Source organism: Calypte anna, chromosome 5, assembly GCF_003957555.1.
Source record: "Calypte anna isolate BGI_N300 chromosome 5, bCalAnn1_v1.p, whole genome shotgun sequence".
Classification (NCBI taxonomy): Eukaryota; Metazoa; Chordata; class Aves; order Apodiformes; family Trochilidae; genus Calypte; species Calypte anna.
Window position 1 is genome coordinate 10,350,528 of NC_044250.1, and position 17,343 is coordinate 10,367,870.

Genomic DNA, 17,343 nt, shown 5'->3' on the forward strand with positions numbered 1-17,343 from the left:
CACCTGACTTGTTTTCCCAGGTAGACAACTGCAAAAATGAATACCTTGTATAAATGAAGTGGAACAACCATGCTTGGTAGCTGTCCATTACTCACTTAGAAACAGTCATTATCATTAAAAAACCCCAAACAGTTAAGTGCACGCTCCTGTGCCATGGGCATAAAATTAAAAGCATTTTCAAGTGCTTTGCTGAAAAGAAATGTAGTTCTCTGCATGTTTAAAAAGAAACACATCTTCAGGCTCAAATATGATGATGTCTGCTAATAAATGTCACAGATAAATGCAAGAGCTCAGAATACATCAGCATAGAGCTGGTTCCAAAAAATTGTGTTTAGCAATAATGTTATTTTCACCTACGAAGCATTTTCCCAGCTGACCTTTGGCAGGTGAGAAACCTTACAACCTCATTGCAAAGGTAGATATCTTGAGGTATGTTACTCTTACTGCTGTCACAGTTTAATAATGACCAGTGATGTGTTAATGGATGGAGTGAGGAAGCCAAAGGAGGGTGCCTGGCACAGGAAGGGAGGCTGTGGTGGAGAAAGTTATGATGGTGAGGACAACTTTGTAGAATTAATTTGAAATAAAATCATCCTATCTTCTTGAAAGAAAGTCTCTTCTTTGAAACCCCATTGCAAACTTTGGTGGAAGCAATACAACCTTCAAAATTATCATATAATAGTCTGATTGCTGCTATCTACTCATGACAGAGAAACATGCTGTCATTTCAAATTTGTGCTGAGCTTGAGTGTGTTAGTACCAAGAAAATCTAAGTGAAAATAGTGTGTGATAACACAGGGTTTGAGAAACATGAAGTGCCATGAAGGCTGAGGATTTATAAAATATTGTTCATTGGGTGCCACCTGTAGTGTGCACTCAATGAAGCAGAACCTTGTAGACAAATTAAAATATAAGTGGACAAGTCCGTGTAGAATTGTGAAGTATGCCAATGTGTCAAAGAGAAGGTGGAGTACTGAAACATATCTTCAGTAATATCTCCTGAGCTCTGCATTCATATAAAATCCTAGTGAATAGTAATATGCAGATTAATTTTATTGAGCTGATATCCCATTTTAAATGTCTGGCTTCTTTTTGATGGTGGTTACTACTGATTTATTACTTGAAGTTCCCCAAGAATAAGTTACAGATTTTGCTTGTCACAGAATATCTGATTTTTTAATTCTTTAGTGTTTTTAAATATGTGATTTGCAATTTATTACAATTTCCTGTTCATTAAAGGGAAAGTAAAACTTATTAGGATGCCTTGTAATTCAAGGGTAAAATTTAGGAAAATAATCTGACACTTTGTTGTAAGGAGATGAAAGGTCATTTGCTTTGTTACTGGATATCCAAGCATATGGCTATTGAAGTATATGTCACTCTGCTTAAAGACATTTTTCTTCCTGAGAGTAATTTACAGAAGACTGATACATGGTTTGTCCTAAAAACACAGGTTTTGATTTCATACAACATTAGTAACTTCCTGTGGTAGAAGACTGGTAAAAGTCTTTGCACCTTCCATGGAGATGCACAAGCCCCCTTTGCTCACCCCATTAGGTGAGACTGTGTTGTTGGACAGAGGCATGGAAAAGTTCTAGTGCTGTTTCCTTGACACCACAGATACCTGCGTCTTGTCACTGTCACAGGCCTTCTCCTTCCTGCCTGATGACTGGAGCTATCTACAATATCAGGGTTTGGTGCTGTATTCTCTGAGCTGTATTCTCTTAGAGATCATAATTTATAGAGAGCTGTGCTGGGGAAACATTCTAAAAAGTTATGTTCTCGTGACTTCACTTGCACAACTGTCCTGGGACTTTTTGACTTGATTTTTTTGTCATATCTTTGTCTATAGAGATGAAATAGGATGATGTTTAGTTCCTGCTTCTCTGCACTTTTGACTTTTGCTGGCTGTTTCTGTGTGCTATTCCCTCTCCAGTCCAGATGTTTCTGCACACAAGCATCCCAGCCATTCAGTTATTTTTGTTGGATGGCAAATACATAATTCTGTCTTATGGTGGAGGACATTTGAATGTGGAGACTGGCAGGACTCCAGTGGCTCTGGCATTCTTGCATTATTGGATGTGGTTACTGAGACCCATGACGTTCAACTACTGCTATAAAACTGACCTTGGTAGAGGTTATGTGACCTCTGTAGCATTTGTCTGGGCTGCTTCAGGTGCACTTTTATGTGTTCCTGGGGGACTCTAACTCAACCTTGTGGAAATCCCACACAAATAACCCTTGAGATGACTGGCACTCCTCTCAGCCTGTGCTTGAATGATGCTGCCTGCAGCCTGTGCTCCCAAGGGGCCTTGATGTTTTAAGCCCAGATTCAGAAGTTTTCCTCCATGGAGATGTATGCTGTGAGAGTTGTGCTCTGCTTAAGTCTGACTGGCAGTGTTTCTGAAAAAGATGTTGAGAACTGGTTGATCACTTCTCAGGCCAAATTTCCAAACAAGCTCTGCATCCAGCAGAACTCACTAGGACAGCAGGTCCAGGCTAAGTGCTGCAGCTCTAAACAAGACAAAACAGGAGGATTCTTTTAGAAAAGCTGACTGTAGGCTGTCATGGTCAGAACCAAGGAGTTTACTCCTTGTTTGGGACCATAGTGCTTGTATGCATGGGAAGAGCATGCAGAAACATCTCCTCAGAGCTGTTGGGGTAGGTGAGGCTGCCTGAGAAGTGAAAAGCTGGGTTTCCTCCAAGAGCAGTGGCTTTCTCCATTGCTTGTACAATATTTTTTACATTATTAAGTTGCTGGAATAAATAGGTGAAGAAAGCAGAAAATGAGAACGGAAGCTTATTTGTTCCTGTCAGTAGATTAAGAGCAAACTAAAGTGGCAAATGTACAAGGACGTTGGTGTGTGCCTTAATGTAAGCACTGTCAGTAGTCCCATTGCTGTGGGGTTAGGATAGAGTAAAGGACCGAGAACAGACAATGCATGAGAATATATCAGAAGTAAACCAGGAAGACATAAACTGGATGAGGCTAAAATTCAAACCTTAAATTCAAAGAGGGAAGATAATTCTGCTTCTTCCCCCTTCCAAGCTTTTGGGATGCCAGTAATTGAGACTATAAGCTGTAAGGAGTAAACAATGTGCCCTAATCTTAACAGAATTCAGGATGCTACTTAATTAGCATTGGATGAAATGGCAAAGAGAGAAAAAAGGAAATTCAGGTTCAGCAAAAAGGATAGTTTTTGTCATACTAATGCAGTTGCAGAATGCAACTATCTCTGACAGCACTGGGAAAAAAGCATGTTGGTGATAATATTAAGAGTGCTGGTGGCAAAGCTGACCGGTCTGAGAGCTTACAATGAGAGCAATTAATACCAGATTCTGGAGAAGATGGTGGAATTTGCCAAGCATCCACAAAAAACCAGACCATTTTCAGGTCTTGATTATTTCCTAATGAACTGCTTGACCCCAAGGACCTGTAGCAGCCATGAAAGTCTGCCTTTGCAAAGCCTCTTAGAATAGTTCCATTCAAATACAGACGTAATTACACCTCTCCTCACAATATTACATTTCAAATATCCTCCCAGTAATCAGAATCGCTGCAGTGTGTGAGGAGTGAAGAGCTCCTTTATCCTTCCAGCAGAAAGCATCTGAACTGTTACGAGCTAAAGGCAGTGTATAATGGGAAAGGCTAATAGAAAAGGCTTTGAGGCATCATCACAATCCCAAAAAAGGCATGAGCAAATCTGAGGCTGAGAGTGAGCGACAATGCAGCCCCTTTACTAGAAAATGCTCCAATGAGCATATGTCAGAGAGGGAACAAGAACCCCCTTACTCCCCCGCAGAAAATCACAGCTACAGAAAAGTTGTTGTGCTTTTCAGTGTGTTCCCATGGTTTTAATCTTCTAACTTTCTTTAATTATTCCTATCCAAGGCTGATTTTTGTTGGGCAACTTTGCATTAAAAAAATGTTCCCACTAAGAGCATTGAAAATGTGAAGCAGATAGAGCAACACTCATGCTGGCTGGCAGGAGGAGGGGACCACCATGTGTTCAGATGCCATGTGAACCAGTCCTTTGGTCAAACTTTCCATGAAAATATCTCTGATACTGGCCGTGCCTACTGATTTTTACTTGTTTGCAGTAGGCCCTCAGCCTGCTATTAATGAAAAGCGGAAATGTTGACCTCAAAAAGGAATTTCTTCCAGTTTGTTTCCCAGGGGGCAGTTTGGTACTACTACAGAATTTATTTAACAACTGTCTATTTTTTCATGAGCAGCACATAATACAACAGTAAGCCCATAAGAAAGTGAAGCAGCTGTACTGTGCTAAGCTGTGACATTCAGAGCTCTGCTTTCTAGAATGGAGCATGAATTTTTTGCCTGTCATATTCAGTATCCTTACACTTGGATGGTTACTTTGCAGGTAGGAATAGGACATGTTTGACAGTAATGAAACTAGGAAAATCTGTAAAAGATGATAGATAAATAGATATTAATTTCCAGCAGGTTTTACCAAAAGCAGCATTCAGTGACCCCAGAGTTATATCCTCCTAAGGGAAAGGAAAGGAATTAGCTGCTCTCTTTTATGGAAACTCTCAGTCACTGTGATCTGGGCTTGAGCTCAAGGAGTCTGTTGGAAGAAAGGGAGCCATAATGGGTGTAATATGGGACATGATAAGGAACTGAAATTATTGCTGTGGGAAATAAAATAAACAGCATGGAAATCTTTAGGAAAACAACCTTTGGTAGTTCTGCTGCTTGAACAGAAATGTGGATTTTGCAGTTTCTCTTCAATAGTTTGAGTGTGTGTTCACAGTACAGAGGTGGTCATCTGGTGAGGTGACTATTTTTGTGAATTAAAAGCAATCAAGAGTGGTGATTTCATTATGGGACAGAAAGAGGGAGTGCAGAAAATGAATTAGCTGAGCTAGAAGAGGCTCCTGAAGTCAGAGAAAATTGGCTCCAAAGGTACCAGTTGTGACTGTGCAGGTGGCCATTGTGCCTGTTGTCACTTGAACACAGAAAGATACAGAAGCAGTGAGTAAATTGTATTTAAACTGGAGGAAGACTTAGTAATGAACAAACTATACACTCTTGAGTGTTACTGCAAGAAACTTTTCTGAAACAGCCTACTGAGTTTGAGGACTGTAACCATACATAGAAACAAACTGAGCTGGCTTGCCCAAAGGCCTGTAATTTCTGAGATTAACGGTTTGCAGATATATGGTTTAGTACTAAGTGAGGGTTGCTAACTGAAAAAAAGAAAATATTGTCCAGTAGATATTGATTTGTCTAATTATATGCAGGATTTATTTAAAGTGGAGTCTGGTCTGCTTTAAAAACATCACAGTGGGTGTGTTAGTCTGAGAGCATTTACTGTTGGAAGAATTGGATTCCCACACGAGGTATAATTCAGTTGTTTTTGAAACATCTGAAAAGGAATCCATTTCTTGGTACTAAATTATCTTGTATTTGCTATAGAACAGGTGAACTCAGGTTATATCTATGGTGCTATCCAAGTAGCATTTGACATAGTAAGGGAAATTGTGTTGCCCAATGGTCATTAGGATTTCTGAGGTGAATAGTGAGAATGGGTTGAATATCAAGGAGTGTGTGGTGTTTGCTCTGTGGAAAGGGCTTTGGATCTGCATGGCCACATGGGTGAGCTGGAGATGTACCTCTGTGGAAATCACCCAGAGGTGTTTTATTGGTTTTATTGGTCCAGGAATCATAGGGATTGTGGGAATTTGGTTCCTTACAAAGCTGCTAATGCAGAGTGGCTGATGACAAACTCCTGTTGGAATTTTTTCCCCAGATTTCATTAACCTCTGTGTAGATATTATTTTAATTAAAATATTATTGACAGAACCTATGAAAAAGCTGTGGGGTTTGTAACAGCAATTAAAGGGGTTGTCAAAAATTATAAGCAGGCTGGTATCGCAGGAAGGAAATTAACACTCTGACCAATAATGGAACAGTAATCTTAACCCAGAGCATTTTCCCATTCAGGAACCCCTTAAAATGGATGAATTTTGGAGACAATTTTAGAACAAGATGGTTAAGCAATAGGTGCTATAAACTTGAAACATCAGAACAAAAAGCAAGGTGTAAGTATGGAGAACAGGGACACAGCAAGTGCTCCTTTTCTTCGCTGTTCAAACAGGCACTGTTTGTTCCTCACAACCCTCCAACTTACTGTTGTGGTTGACTAATGTCTTCTAGTGCAACTGGATGAAGGCATTGACCTGAAGGATGATGACAGCCAGGACCAGCTTACTTTATGAACTAATTCAGGAGAGAGCTTTCTACACTTAAGGAGTAGCTTGGAAAATAGCCCAGCAGGCAGCAGTGGCTGGAGAAGCCCTAAGTTTGACTGGCAGAGTGGGTCATTCCTCGGTGAGCATGACCAGGAGACAGGGGCTTAGAGCTACAGAAGGGACTAAAAAGATGTATCAGTCTGTACTGGAAAAGTGCAGCAATGTTGGACATCAAGGGGGATTGATGAGAGCAGAAAAACAAAAGAGTGTGAGAAGGGCAACAGGTGAGGAAGTTGAAGCAGATTGAAGAAGGCAGCGGGGACAAAAGTTGAACTTCCTTTATATTTTGGGGAATTGAAATAAAATCTTCCCTTGTGAGGATGGTCTCATAACTAGGGAACTCAAGGGATCAGTGAAGATGTACACTGAGTTTCAGTGTCAGCTGCATGTACACAAGAAACCACCATAATTTCTTATTCATATTGTAAGACTAAAAATTAAATGCAGAAGAGGTGAAATAGGAAATTTACAAGGTATTTACATATTTTTCAAAATCAGAGTTATGGAAGGATTATTTTATAAGTCAGCGATAGACAAAGTTCCTAAGGAAACACCTGTGCTAAATGAACCAGTAACATACCAAACATAGCATGGGTTGCAAAACAAATATTAGGTTTCTAGTTAAAATATTTACTTCTTAAAACTAGAATTATTTTATTAGAAAAGATAAGTCTACATCTGTTGGAATTGTATTGTCATCCTACTACTACTGACATCAATGCTGTTTTTAAAAAAACTTTTTAATATCTTTTTTCCACTAAACCACATCTGGATTTTTAGCCTCATTGAAACTTTTTATTGTGCTTCTATATCATACTGTATTGTAGTGGAATTGTTATTTATCTCCAAATTTATCTAATTCCTCCTTTGTGAACATTTTTATGTTTAACAGGGTCCTTAATTGCATTCCTTTACTTGCTGACCACTACAAAAATTGAAATCCTCACCACAATCTGTAAAAATGTTTCCACTTGCACTAGGAGACAAAAATAGCATAATTCCATGTCTTTTTGGATGGATGCCTAGCTGAAACTATGCAGGGTTTGACTGACAAGAGGATGTAGTCTTTGCTGAGAGCACTTTCTTTAAGGTCCTTTTTAGTCCTCAGGAACATTGCAGATGAATGAAGAGAGGATTTATGCTAGTTTCTCTTCATTTTTGTTAACTTTGCTTCCTTTTTTGTAACTTGTCTTCTGCAACAAAGTCTTTTCAGCTCATCCGGCTTACTGAATCTATAATCACAAGCTGGTAAGTAGGAACTTCAGGAGTTTGGATTCGAAATAGAGCTCTGTTCTTTTGTGTACAGCTGTGGTAGAAAAATATAAAACCCCTTTGTGTGGGTCAGCAAAAGAAGAATTATTTAAATACTTGGTATTTGCCAGGGATATATAACTGTAAAGTATAGTCTTTCAGTGGTGAATAAATACGCGTAACACATAGCTCAGCCCAGGAGTGCAGTGGAGAGACTTTATTTGAGTAAGTTCAGAATTATTCTGTATCCGAGCGAGCTCTCCCCGCTGTGCTGCTCAGCATGTTGCCTGTTTCCTGGGGAGCCTGATGGGAGCTTACAAAGACCAGCAGGTAATTGGCTGCCTCAGTTGAAGAAAAACCATATTTATTGGTATATACGGAAGGAAAAGGAGAACAAATGACAATTATTGTTGGCTGACAGTATTTTTTCAGTCTTCTGAGCTGTCTGTGAGATTAAATCCATACCAACATTACGGAGGAGTAGTGAGTGTTAAATCTGATGTTGAGGCAGTTGAGCAACTTTTTATGTCAATTCATTTTGGACTGGAATTTTCATATGCTTTGAAAGTAAAAAAGGGTGTGAATGTAAATGTGATAACACAGCTTTTCTGGATGATTTCTTCTGCTGTTCAAGAGTTGTGTTCCAGTATCTTAGTGTATATTTTTTATACTGTTACTTTATTCTGAACCTTATTTTAATCTTATGTGAACAGTCCTATCTCTGAAATCAGTGGAAAGTGAAGATAGCTCATCTTTCAGGGACTTCTTTCTGTCTTTCTACAATTTGCTCTCACTGATGCAAGTATTTCCTTTTGGAAAAGGGAAAGCTATTACTAAGTTGGATACTTTGTCTCAATTGCACATGTGGCAGTTTCTACAGACAGACATAAAAAATACAGTAATGGTTTATCTCTGCTTTTTGTTTGAAGTGGTTTACATCCAGATGGGGCGTGGAAGGGTGTTGGCAGCGTAAAGGCAGTTGTACCAAGTTCCTCCTAAAATAGAGACATTTTCATGAAAACATTTTTTTCACTTCTTTTTCTTCCCCTCATGTTTAACTAAATGAAGTGTGAAATCAAGGCTGATAGGTACCAGAATAACAAAGTAGATTTTGATTTTTATAATATGAATACATCAGATAACAATAGACTTATCTAGGGTTTCATATTTTAAAGATTCATCCATACATCATGAGTCTCACTAGAATTGGTTGACACAGGAGTATAATACTGACTTAGCAGTTTCATGATATATTCCAATCCTTGGACATTTTTGTTTTGATTTATTTGCTGAAAATCTCACTAAGAAACATGTACACTGTGTTGGAGGCTGAAATTGTGCTGCACTTGTAGGACAGGAAACTAAAATATTTTATGGATTTGGTAGGTCTGCACAACTGTATGAAAGGAGGACACCTGGAAGACTGAAAACTAGTTTATACATTTTTAACACTTCCTGATCCTCACTAATTTCTTTCCTTCCTCTGGTAAAGAAGAAAACAGAACATTTCTTTGCTTCTTTTACACACCCTTGTACTCTTTGAAGTGGCTTTATGTCTCCATCAGTGTCATATGAGGTAAAATGTGTAATAAAGCATTAAGGGAAATGGGGTTAAGACACAAAATGTCTAATAGAGGATATTAGTATTTATTGCCAGTCATCCTTTGCCTTATGTAAATTTTTTTCTCCAGAGGGCACCGACATTGCTTTTGCTCTCTCTACAACCACCACTCTGTGTGCAGATGTAGTTTTTTCCCATTCACTTCTTAAAATTTATTTATTGAATGCCAAATACTTAATGTGTCATTTCTGGCACAAAGCTCTGATGATCTGAGGAAATAAAATGGGCTTGGAGCAAGTTGCTGGAGAAGCATATGGATGGCACAACCTTGGAAAACCCTTTTTGCTTTTTTCTTTTTTTTCCCAGCAGTTGCATACCAGCCTTCATACCAACTTAATGAACACGAGAGGAAGCACATATTTTTCTTGGGCCTGGAAAGCAAATGTGGTCTCACAGTGCAAGGTTTACTACCAGTGTAATCAGCTAGAATAGCATGAGCAACCATGTGCCAACTTTCTTTCACCTCTTGTCTACCTGGCCCAATTAACTCCATTCTTCATTCTTCAGTCATCTCTCCAGGTGCTCATGGCACATAAAATGAATGGCACTGGTCCATAAGGAAATGCCTTGTGTTTTAGGGGGTCTTGCAGCCCTTCATAAAGGTCCTTGAGTGTTAAGAGAAACAATGCTGTCTAAAGGGAAATTTAGAGGATAAGTACCTGTGATGTCTTCCTGATTGCTGTAAGGGTCTCTTTGAACAATGGAGGTCATCAGATAAAAGCTGAATTGGTCTGGGAGAGCTGCACAGAGAACCCAACTGAGTGAACTTCTGTTACGTTCAAAGGGAAGAACTTCATCTGGGATTAGGAACAGTTGTTCCTCACCTGAGGGAGGGTTTCCTATGTTGTCAGGGCTCCAATCCCCCTTTCTTCCCAGAGCCATGCACCAGACCTACAGCCTTTGACACCAGCTTTGTGTTTGTCCTCGTGGGGATGCAAATGCTGTTCTCCAGCTTTTGCTGCAGGACAGCAGCTGCCAAGATCCCAGTGCTGCAGGAGGCCATGGCCTGGGCTGGACCAAGGGAGGCAAAGGCAGGAGTGCTAAACAAACCTTGGTGAAAACTGATCATCTCTTGATGAGATCAAGAGAAAACTGATCAAACTCTTAATTCCTCTGGGGTGCTAAAGGTCTGCTGAGGGCAGACAGACAGTTCCTTCAGCTCTCTGCAGCCAGATGTCCATGCCTCGTGAGGGACTTAAGGATGGCTGTGTTTGTCTTTTAAACACTTTAAAAAGTGGAGCATCCTGTGTTAATTATCTTCTCACATCACATCACAGGTCTAAAGTGATGTCTGATTCATAAGTAAGAATATGATACTGCATATTTTTGATACTGCATAAGCCAGGCAGTGACATGGCATCAACCTGTGTTCACGAAGTCCTTGCTGGGGTCATGTCTGCAGTGCACAGAGCTGGTGATCAAAAGGAGCCAGGTCTAAAAAAATCAAATTCAAAAAGTGTCTTGGAAGCATCCCTGTAAAACAGCATTAGGAACAGGTTTTTTTTCCCTGTAATTTCTATCCTTAAGAGAAAGCCACTGCCTTCCTCTCTTCATTTAATTCCTTTGCTACTTTGACCTTCACCTGTGTGACTCGCTCACTGAAATCCTCTCGGGAGGATCAGTGTCAGCTCTAATAAGCCAGCTGTCACTTTACACCAAACAGAAAATAAATGTTTCATTTGTTAAATAGGCCAGTAGAAAACATTGCTTTTTTCCTACCATCATCCGTTTTCTTCTAGGGAAAAGCATTTTACTTTTATGAGACTGCAAGTGCATAAGGTGGATTTGGAACCACAGGCATCAGTGTCTGGAGGGACAGCTGTTACATAAGACTTGTCTGCTCAGTTTTGCTGCAATACGATCGGTGTAGGAGCACTGAATTTCCTTGTGTTTCTAGTGAGAAGATCAGGGGTACACTGTGTAAGGAATGCACTGGGAATTTCTGTTCTTTAGCAAGCTGCACAGGAAGGCACAGGAAAAGTAAGATTATTGCACTGAGCTCTCTGGTGCTGATGCAGGGCACAGCACTGCTTCTTGTCGGGACTTTTGCCAACAACTTGGCTGTGAGCAAGACAGCTTTCCTCTGTTGTAGCTTCTGTTGTATTTGTTTCCTGCTCCCCTTCCACTGCTGTTTTGTGCTGACAAGCAAGGCCTGTGCTTCTGTTCCAGCTTGCACAGGTGGGTTAGTTTACACTAATAAGCCTGGAGAGTATTTGAGAGTGGGTGTTGAAGGGGTGCTGCTTTCTTTGTGTGTGCCTTTCAGGCAGAAGCCAGTGTTTGGGGCTTGAATTCAGCAGCTCATGGAGTGCTGGTTTCAAATGATGTTTGGCAAATATGAAATTGGTTACATCACTGAGCAAAGCCCTCTATGGAGAGCAATTTGAGAGACAAAGGAAGGTGTCAGCTTCAGCACATGAAAGGAAGTCCATGGTGTTTTTTCTATGAACCAGGAGGCTGTGTAAGTATCTTTGCTTTTGTGGATTTGACTTTTGCTGCTTTTTTTTTTTTTTTTTTAAGCTAAGGCCAAGACTGTATGTGAGCTCAGTAAGTGCCAATACTTGTGCACGTCTGGCTCTGCAGTGAAGATGTGTGAAACCAGCTTCTCTTCTCACGTAAAGCAAGACCCCTTGGTTATGCTCCTGTGGGCACTGGCTGCTGAGCTCTTAAGAACCTGATAGTCTTTTTGTTCAGTATGGTTTGGAGGTATGTCAGCAGTAGTGCAGTAATAAACCCTTTCTTCTCCTCTAGGAGTTCCAGCTTTTCCTGAGTCACTGCTGTGCTTTGCCAACAGAGGCTAAGGGGCAGCAAGCTCCTTAGTGCTCATTACAGCAGTCTGCTCTAGCTTTACCCTGGAAATCAGCCTTTCACCCTACTGGCTGCGGAAGTCAGGAGGGTGAATTGTCTCTGTTTCTCTGGACATTTAGTTTGTCATTGTCAGCTACATAGGCTGGAAACTTGGGGTCAGAAGGCCTCTTTGTCAGCACCCCAATTTATGCTCTAAATTAAGTGTTTGTAGTAACTGAAATATTTATGGGAATGGATTCAATATGTTTAAGTCTAATTAAGTCTCCAAAATACTATTCATCAGTCTGAGTTTTGAAACTGAATGTATACAACAAATATGTCTCTTCTTCAGTGCATCAGGAAAGGCTTTGAAAATTGCAAACCCAGAACCCTGTGCTTGGCCATGCTCTGCAATGAGTATCCCTAGTGGCAAGGAAGTGGCAACTGTGGCTTCAGTTTTCTAGATTTTGTGCTTAAGACTTTCTTGGGTGTATCTGATGGATGTGTTTCTAAGGCTGTGAATTGCATAGATTGGTGATTCTGATAGTAATGGGGTGGGTATTTTTGGTTCACTTTGAATTTCCAAAAAAAAAACCAAAACAAAACCAACCCAAAACCAAACTAGCCAGCCAAACAAAAAATCCCAACCAAACAAAACCCAAAAATATAAACAAGGGCTAGCTAATAAGTAGAAACAGCTTTTCCTTTTTGTCCATAAAATCCCTCTAAGCCACCACTTTCTTGCAATCTAAAAGTGTATAAATTGCTACCGAGACCTTCAGAATAATGGTGTACAGTGAAGATTATCCCAGACTGCATCTGTTCAGCTCTAGCAAAAGTTGGGATGTATAAAATTACTTCCATAATAACCCAAATCATGCTGCAGAAAGGTCAACAATGAAATAGGCCTGGGTACTATGAACAGGTCAGAAATGATGTAACAGTAAATTGTAGTGCCAGTAAGTGTCTTGTTGGTGTTGAAGGACAGCGATGTGACAAAAACAGTGTCTTTGTTTAGGCCTGAATGCCACAGGGATTGTTTTGTATGGATATGAAAGCAGAGAGGGATATGCTGAAAATTGCCAGGGCTACTGTGAAGCCCCTCGCCCAACTTGTTAGTGTTGCTTGTTTAAAATAAAGTAAAAAAATGGCATAACAGTTTGGTTGGAGCTGTGAATGTGCCATTGCTACATTTTGTTTCTAAACAAAATGGGACAAATATGTGAGATAGGAAGGACAGAGATGTAACCTTGCTGTCAAAGTGATCATTTAAATTTCTCATGCTTTTGGTTTCCCTGTTCTTCCTTCACGATGACAGGTGGAAATCTTACCATCAGCTTAATTTTGGTGCTGATCTGATTGTATTAACAATGTATTCAATAAAAACTGTTGGAAACACATGGGCTGTCACATGGGGGACTGTAATTACAACACAGTTCCTTGCCCAAACTAAATCCAAAGGTGAAAGGATGCTATCTGGGTGCTTGGGATTGTGAACTTCATTACAGTACTGATAGTAAACACCTCTCTTTGTATTTTTTAAAGGTATTTGTTTCTATTTTCAGCCAAATTTTATTTTCCCTTTTTGAAACAGGAGTACAAGAAGGTATGCCACAAAATAACAGTGAATAAAACTTATTATAAACAAACCCAAACCATTGTTTAGCACTGTGTATCTCTGTACCATTTTCCAAGGGCAGACTACAGTTTAATGGGTTTTGAAAATAGAAACATTAAATTAATAAGATCTATTTCTATGGAAAATAAATGAGGCAAGTCTTATAATATGAATAAATTGTTCCTTTAGAATATTATTTTGCTCCATTATGCTTAAACTACCATTTATGCAATCTCTTAACGAAAAGCCTCTGTGACAGCCAGCACACAGGCTCAACATTCCCAGTTCCTTTCAAAAGAAAATACAGTGTGTTAGAAAGGAGAGAAGGGAGAAAAATAGTTAGAAGCTAGAGCTTATTTCTTTGAATAATAACAACAGTGAACTATCCAGGGGAGAAAAGTTGGTATAAAAAGATAATATGAGAAGAGTTTTTCACAGTGCCTCAAGTTTTCTTTGTTAAAAATGTATTCAAGTTTTCTAGACCTTTTTTCAATATGAAATACTTGCTGTTTTCCTCTCCCTTCTCCTCTGCCCACGCCCCTTCCCCAAGGCTTAAGCACCTCCGACCTTAAAATGAAAGAATTGGCACAGTAGTAATTGGTTTGAAGAAAATGAGATGGGGATGTGAAGAGGAAAAAATATTGCTAAAGAAGAAATAATGCTGCCTGAAGGAGGAAACTCAACCACAATGGTGCTGTGAAAATATTCTTTTAATTTTGAGGTGATATTAGCTCAGTTGCTTAATTAGTCATTACTTATACTAATTATAAGTAACTATAACTTTGGATTTTGAAGAAATAATGAACTGTGACTTTATGTGCCAAATCAGTCAGTTCATTACTTGCTTTGGATTAGATTCCATAAACAAAGTTCCCATCAGTGGAGGTGACATCATATCTTTAATGCCAGGCAAAACCTGTAACAGCTCCAGGTCTCTGTAAAGCAGTGCCTGGCTCCCTTTGACCTGGCTCTGGCTGTTGCTTTGGAACAAAAATTTTGAGGAGTTGGTGCCTGTTCCTCTTTTTTTTTTTTTTTCCTCTGCCTCATCTTCCCCCCTCCTCTTCCCTTTGCAGAAAGTGCCAGCTGTCCAGAGAAAGCACAAAGGGCACAGACAGGAATCTTTATGGAGGGGAGAACTGTAGTTTGGGTCTGTCTTTGATTCATTGAGGCTGAGCTGTTACATGATTTCCAGTAAAAACAAAAAAGTACATTGGTGGCAAAGGCTTTTTATTTTTTGGATTGCTGTGGAGTTTAATTGCCTCAAACTGGGGCCAGCTTTTGTTGTGTCTTGCAGTTAAGTAACTCTGGCATTTATGATAGCTTGTAATTACTGTGCAAACTATCATTTTTCCATTTCAGAAGTTACCATTTCTCTATGCTAACTGCATTATCTAAGATACCACAATTATGGCAACCTTAGAGAGGAAATGGCTGTGGCACATCACATACTGTGGTGTGGTGAGTGTAGGGAAAGGTATTTTGAGGGTTTCTGTAGTAACTGGTCTTATGGAACTAAACTTCAATAAGTGTCTGAGACAGTTTGGTTCATTACACATGCTGCACTGTCTTTCCTAGGTTTTAGATCAGTTATTAATTTTTCAGTGATTTATACGTTTGTGTAAGTAGGTAAATATAGAGTAAACTGTAGCAAAAATAAGCTATTGAATACTCAATGTCTCATTTAGTCATAGGCATGCATGAAAAAAGGATCCAGGAGTCAAGAAGGACCAATACCTTTTTCTAAGCAGGCAATGGTCTCATACTGTGAAATTAAAACAAATAAGCAAGAAGACCACTTCCTCCAGCAACTGCTAAAACAGCAGACTGGTGGTGCCAGAGCTGGGAAAACTGTGCTGTGTTGGCATTTGTTTGTTCTGATTTTCTCTTTGGCTTCCTGGAATTTGTAGAGTTCAAACTCAAATATGTGGTATCTCAAAGCAAAATAAGAATAAATCCCTCTCATACCTTTTTGTCAGGGCTTTGCTATTTATTTTTTCAGGCACTATGCAATCTGCATATGGCACTCTGTGAGTGGGAAGGCAGGGGAAGATCAGATTGTCTGATCTCATGTGCTGGGTTCCCAAAAGCTTCTGTACTGCAGAAATTGAGCAATATTTACAGATAGATTTGGATGTGTAAGATCTGCTGCAAAAGTAGATATGATTTTAACATAGCCTTACACAAGAGGTATACAAATTCTTCTAACATCAGTGAATCAACTAAGGGTGAAGAAAAGTTACTTCAGTCTCTCTTTTGTTGAAAATTTTAGGAAACTGTGGTAAAACCTTTTAAGTTTGACAACTTTCTACTCCTGCAGAATTAATTTGTCAAGCTGGTTTTTAAAACTAAGAGACAGATTTTGCATTGAGATATAGATTAATAGGTTGCTTTGCAAATGTACATGGTTGTGGGTTTATTTTTTGATGTTAACAGGAATGAAACAACTGTGTTCAAACACTGATAGCTTGATGGCCAAAAGCTTTGGCTTTTCTTTTTGTTCTTTCATGGCTTTGGGATAGCCAGTAAACACTTGCTTCATTCCATGCACAGGGCAAAATTATCTATGCTTACTGTTTGATTTGGGGAAGAAGAGACCAAAAGTGGCAGGAAAATAAAATCCTGAAACCTGGCTGTGACTGTTGTTTGGCAGCCCTTGTGTTACAGGAAGTCTTGTCTCATCCTCAGTCCATTGGAGTGCAGGACATGCCTGGCTTGGGTTCAGTCTGCTTTCCCATGTCTGTAATGTTTTTGTGATCTATTTATTTGTCCTGGTCTATTCTATGGCTTTGCTCGTGCTTGTGTCTTGCCTGGAGGAGGTGGGGCTGCAGCTCCACCAAGGACCTTCTCTCCCAAAGACCACACACAGAAATTTTACATGGTTTCTGCTGTAGTAAATCACACAAGGCAGCCACCCATGTGGGACTCGTAAGAGCTGACTTTTTCTTTTGTCACTGTGGTGGTTTTAATAGTGCATTAATACCTTGTGTGCCCATCTAATGAGAGAAATACAGGATGCATTTTAAAACTTGTATTTTATAATGTCTTAAGCACTGCTTTGAATGGCGGGAGATATTCAATTTAGCTGCTCTGAAAATTCATTTATACAGTTAATGATATATATGATATATATATAATGATATATATATTTACATTAAAAGCTCAAACTTGAAGTGGTTTCTTAATCTGTTTGTAAAAAAAATCACCGAATGGACAGTTAATAGATGAATTATTGATAAAATGATGAAAAAAGCTGCTTACTGGTAATCTGTAAACTATGAGTTAAGACCCAGTTATGTAGAAATGTCCCTAAACTCTTTAATCTCTCTGGTACTTAAAAAGATCTCTTAGAGGCATCTGAAAGGTTTTATGCTCCATCAGCATCATACATGTGTCTGGTATATTGGTTTTACAGTCAGCTTCCTTGTGGGGGAGTGGCAGTGTGATACCAGGGAGCCCAGACACCTCCAAGATGTTACTAAAATCAGCCATTCAGTACAAGTGCATAGCATGCATGGAATGAGCAAAGACCCCTCTGCCTCCTCTCTGTTTATGAAGTCTGCTAAGCAAGAGCAGGAATTATCTTTAGCCTAAGAAGTAGCTTTGCCCATTACTCCTTTGAAATAAAAAGGAGCTGTATGTGGCTCTGACCATGGTAGCTGTACACAGTACCTCCTTGGACTGTGAGCATTATTTTGTAATATTGCCCACAAATACTATCCAAATGAGTCAAAATCACTGCACAAATACATTAAAATACAAGCAAGCAATTAGAGAATTTTCAAATTGTTTATGG